The sequence below is a fragment of the Lissotriton vulgaris genome, chromosome 8, assembly GCF_964263255.1.
Source record: "Lissotriton vulgaris chromosome 8, aLisVul1.2, whole genome shotgun sequence".
In the NCBI taxonomy this organism is placed as follows: domain Eukaryota; kingdom Metazoa; phylum Chordata; class Amphibia; order Caudata; family Salamandridae; genus Lissotriton; species Lissotriton vulgaris.
In genome coordinates, this window is record NC_141696.1 from 79,326,433 (window position 1) to 79,331,997 (window position 5,565).

At 45.4% G+C, this 5,565-nt stretch overlaps 1 non-coding gene across 1 annotated transcript; it reads right to left on the bottom strand.

Annotated features, from left to right (window-relative positions):
* Positions 1 to 618: 618 nt before the first annotated feature.
* On the bottom strand, positions 619 to 700 carry TRNAS-CGA (transfer RNA serine (anticodon CGA)). Its single transcript has one exon. It is a non-coding gene; the product is annotated as a tRNA-Ser (tRNA).
* Positions 701 to 5,565: the final 4,865 nt, after the last annotated feature.

The following is a 5,565-nucleotide window of genomic DNA, read 5'->3' on the forward strand; positions in this document are numbered from 1 at the left end:
AACCATTGACAAAGCCAATAGCACTGACTTGTAGGTATGATATTACTTGTATCATATATCTCGACGCAATGACAGAAACAGCAAAATACAAGTCGAGGAGAACACTAACCACTAGTATATGTAGTAGACCTTTGTACTCACTACCATTCCTATGTGATTCTTAGAGTTTATCCATTTGTATCTCTTCCTTGTGTGACTTTACAACCTGTACATTTGCAACTTTTTCTATTTGTATCTCTTCCTTGTGTGACTTTACAACTTGTACATTTGCAATTTTTTTTCTTGTTTGTATCTTTTATGTAACTCATGTAATCCTAAATCCTTATGTATCGCAAATGGTTCTTTTGTTAAGCGCTCTGACACCTTCGGGTAATGTTCGCCCTATAGAAAATCGCATTAAATAAATAACCAGATTTTTACCCTATGTGTTTGTAAGCCACGCCCTTAATTACATTGCCCACGCCCCTTTGCGAGACCAATTAGTTTTTTTATCCCTTAAACCCTGGTTCTAATTTTAAATTATAATTGCCCTTTATCTCTGTGACGCCATGAAGATGGCGCTTCAGGATGTGAAGGTTTCCTCGGGCGCACTGAGCCCTGTTCATGCAAAAGCTGAGCCGCTGCGAGCAGGATTCGAACCTGCGCGGGGAAACCCCATTGGATTTCGAGTCCAACGCCTTAACCACTCGGCCATCGCAGCGCCTGGAAGCCGAAGGCACTGTTGTTATATACAAGCACAGTATGACCAGCAGTCCACTGGAACCCTGGTAACCCTGCCCCTTGACCTCCACACACACTGCACAGCACAGACAACACTGTGAACACCACACCCCCAGGTGTACATTTATCTCGGAATGTACCCCTCTCAGCCATACTACTTATGCACTAAACTCCGTCACTCTGGAGCTGACCTATGCGGGGCTTGTTATGACCCCACAGACGAAGTGAGGTCCGAAGAGAGGTGGTTATCTTTACACGCGATCTTCTACCTACGAATAAACATATATAGCTACACACAAGCTTCTGCTTGCAAACACGTGCATATACCTACATACAACCGCTCACCTTCGAACACATGTACATATCTACACACAACCTCCCACCTGCAAATGAACACTGGCACATACGTACACACACACCCTCCCACCTCTGAACACAAGCAGATGGGGCCCCTGAGGCTATTGTTATTGCTGATGTCCACCGACCGAGTCAGAGACTGACCGTGAGGAGGGATTCTCCGGTTGGTTGTGGTCCCCGGCCTTTAACTAGAAACAAGAAAGCCTGATGCAGTTGCGGCACAGATGGCACCTAAAGCCGAGGACCGATTCACACTTTCCTCATCCATAAAGGATAATGGTCCTAAATCGATCAGTTAATGTTACATTTGAGAAACTTCCTCCCAAGATCCAGTCAGTGATAGACGCGGCAGCTGCTAAATGTCTTGAGAAATCCTCATCTATTGACGGCAGGTTAAAGAATCGAATCTCGTTTTCTGCAGCCAGCATGCCAATGCCAGGGGCAGTGTCTGGTTCCACGAGCCATGTGTTGGGGGGATGGGGCAGACCGGGTCGAAGATTGTGAGGGAGCAGCTCAGGGTTCTACAGGTGCATGTGGTTTATCTACTGATGGAATTGTGTTTCTCCCAAGTTGACTCCCCTCAGCCTTCTTGTTTCCGACTGCAAATTTGCCGACCCAGCCCATGCGGCCAGATGTTTTAGGCCACACAGTCATTGGCCTATCTGTCTAGTCTCAGGAGAAACCCAGTAAACAGGATGTCTAAGGGTGAGACAGATGTTGTAAGTAGCAAAGGGCAGTCTCGGACCCCTCCCCCCCCAGGAGTTCTCCGTCTTCCTCCTGCCTCGACCCCCCCTATGTTGTGGTTCTCACTGGAGTTCCCACTTTAAAATAAGGGGCTAGAGAAGATGATCCCATCCTAAGAAATAAAGCTAGATACTGACTATCTCAACTGGGCGACAAAGGGCACATTTTGGCCAATAGACTCATCATGGCCTGGAGTGTTGGCTGGATTCGACTGACACCCAAAACATTTGATGGGGATTGCGTGGTTATATGTTTGACTGTCGCAGAGCTGTCTCAATGATTTTAAATCTTGCTAGAAAGCCTGCGCGACTCTGTCATCCGGGCTTTTCCTCTTGGATACTTTTATCGCCCATTGGCGGTTCAAACTCAATCGTGGATAGGGGATAGCACTAATAGCACCTATATTGGGGTCTTTAGGCCCCCCTGGTTTAGTGACTCGGTTATGCACAACTCTAATACATTTGAGGTTTTGGCAACTGAAGCACTTGACTGACTGCAGGATTCTAACCATGAGATACAGATGCCCTCCACTTCAGAGAGCTCTTGCATTGGGGTCAGTAGGGTGTTAACCCAGATTGCTGAACAATGGCCCCAGCAGAATGAAGTACCTTCTGATCCAGAGGAGTGTTGCCCCGTTATTTTCGTTAATAATAACTCTCTGGTGATTGTCTCATGATAGGGGACAGTCTCGGTGGTCATATAGCATGGTGCATTAGTAGAAGGGATTGTGATGGGGTACACGCCGATGGGATTGTAGAGTCGCTAGCTGTTAGGAGGAGCTCATCGAACAGTGTAAATCTCACCACAGCAGGGAATGACGCCTGCAGGATTACTGTTGTCCCAGAAATTGAGACAACTAAGGGAGACACCACTGTTGCCCCCTCATGTTAGCCTACTGGAATGTGGCAGGCATAAGTAGCAAAAGAAATGACCTTAAATGACCGGCGTTTCTTAGTTCATTTGCCATAGTATGCCTACAGGAGACGTAGGGTGTGGAGGGTTCCTTTTTTCTGGAGGGCTACAAATAATTTTTAGGTCTCGCCTAGCTATTGCTGTTAGCAATCGCTATGGCAAGAGATATCGAGGTGCACCAGGAAAGCTGACCAAGAGGGCTTTGGCAGGCGGATTCTGGACAGTGCATGTGGACGTGCGCATGCTTCCCCAGCCCCGCCACACCAGCCACGTCACAAACCACCATTTGCTGTGCCTCGCATCATCACATCAGACTTCAAAGGCTGACGCTCGCGCTTACATCCTTCTCTTTCCCCTCATTAACAGGCTTATCTCGCCTGCTTTACTAGTTATTTGTACTTGCTGTCGAAGATCTGTTTTTGGGTAACTCTTTTACTCATCCCTTCTCTTAGCTCCCCCCATGCGTATACACTTTTGCATTCTCAAATATTTTAGGGAATGTGTTGTTAAAGTGGAGTGTTTTCTTTCTTTCGACCCAGGCCATACTTTGCACGCAAGTTTTACATGACATGCTTCTATATACATTGCAAGCATTTTCCCCGAATTAACAGCTGGAGAATGTGTGAAAATTAAGTAAACTTTCTATAGCACTTCAGCACAGAACCATATGTCATCATACAAAAATTAAGCGCAAAATATGGCTTTTGTGTATTCTTCCCATTTGCGATGCTTGTGTTGTTGTTCGATGTGGTTAGAAGCCAGGACTGTGGATGGTGTGGAAGGTGGAAGTAAGGCACGTGGGTGCAAGTTTACTTGCTACTGAGTTATACATAGACACTATTGTTAGAACACATGTCTGATGAATGCACATTATTATGCTAATTATTAACTTGATCTATATGCAAATTATTGTCCCTTTTGCCTAGCCATATTCTACTACGGGCTAAAAAGTGACTATTTCCTCCTACAAATTCCAATGACCTTTAAACTTCAGGCTCATCCCCTCAGCAAACACAAAGAAACTTGTGAACAAACCGAGTAAACATTTTCCAAACTAGGTGTCAAAACTGTAGTGATTAGTCGCTCGCTGTCAGCCGGATATCTCAGCTAGCTACACAGTAAGCCGTGCCAAGAGCTATGGATAACACTTATTTTCTACTCTTAATTGCTTTTTGTGTCCTTACATAAGGAGGTGTTTGAAAACTATAGTTTCCCAGCTTAAACAAGTCTCAAAAGGATGCATGCTCCCCTCTGCTCTCGGTTTTGTGTACCTTGCTCTGCTAGAAAACAATTTATCAGTAAGGTAACCCTCATCCCTGCCTGGTTATTGTACTGTGCATAATCGACACACCAGACGTGCATTTAAGAACTGAAGCATTTTCAATATTTTTTACAATAAAGCCATAGTTGGTTGTTGTCTTATGCAACTAAGACAAATTGTCAAAACCAATAGTTCTGGCTTGTTGTATGTGCAATGTTACTTTTTTCTTTTGGTTAACTTACATTACTGCATCTCACAAGTAATCGCAGAGATCGCAGTTTTATTAATTAAATGAAAATGTGTTCAATTATATATAATCTGGGCACGGGGCGATTTAATGATTTGCCCAGATTCACAGGATGATGAGCCGACGCTGAGTCTAGAACACTGATCCCCAGGTCCCGAGTCGGCAGCCCTGATGCACTTCAACCGATGAATATAACTTTTTGGGGGGCACTGAGTCACAAGTCTGGCAAACCACTGATGCTGAGACTCGAGTCTAGTTCCCCAGGAACAAAGTCAGTAGCTCTGTAAGCTAAGCCACATCGCTAGCTTCAAAAGCAAACATTTTTGTTTCCCTTCATGCAGGGCAGAGTGACTATTTTCTCCCCGTTCCATCACTCTGCATTTGTTCTTGTTTCTTTTGTTTCTGCAGGTGGTATTTGAAGTCTCTCTAATTGCACAGTTCCTTCCCCTGCGCAATTAAAACTGGCCTGTAAATCTTGTTTCTATTTTGCAGAGGTGGGTTTCGGCGTGCAGAGCTGATCTTCCCTTTGCTGCCCCTCAATAAGCCACCGAAACGAGGGCCCACATGCCCCTCCACTCTCACGGCTCCCACTTTTGCGCTTTGCCTCCCTCTAACCCTCCTCCAACATTAAAACATTTCTTATGTCCCCCCGACCCCTCCCCATTGCTTCACCCCAGGCCAATTCCTCTTTGTGAGTACTCTCAGACATTAAAATCCGCCCAGGATCACAGGATGTTGGGCCACGCCGAGATCAACAAGCATTTTTATTTCTATTTTGCAGAGGTGGGTTTCGGCGTGCAAAGCTGACCTTTGTCTGTTAACCCCCATGCATGAAATTAAGGAGTACAGGGAATGGTGAGTGAGTTCAACAAATAAAAAAAAAGCTTGCTAGGAAGGGCTGTCAATCCACAATAGTTTTCCAAGCACATCACAGGGTAGGTTTTTTTTTAGGAAACGGGGGCGCAGAGGGAATTGTTGGCTACCACAATTGTTTGCTTACGATGACCCATGTCTGTCCCAGCGCATGTTGTCACCTCCTGCAAATGGCGATTCATTAAAAGGAATTAGCAAGGGACTGACCTTTGATGTGAGAGCGGATCCTCCCTTCCCCCAGCAGTCCACTGAGAGCCCCTCACTCTTCTCTTAAAAACACAGCTACACCGTGAATGGCAAAATAAATGAGACCTCAGTGGCATATCCTTGTATCAGCCAATTAAGCAATTAGCAGTTTTGCAAGAACTACGTTACAAGGGTCTAAGAATGGCGCCTTGAAGAGGACCTCAAGTGGCGCTCTATAAATCTAAGTAATAAGCTCTTGCGGTGC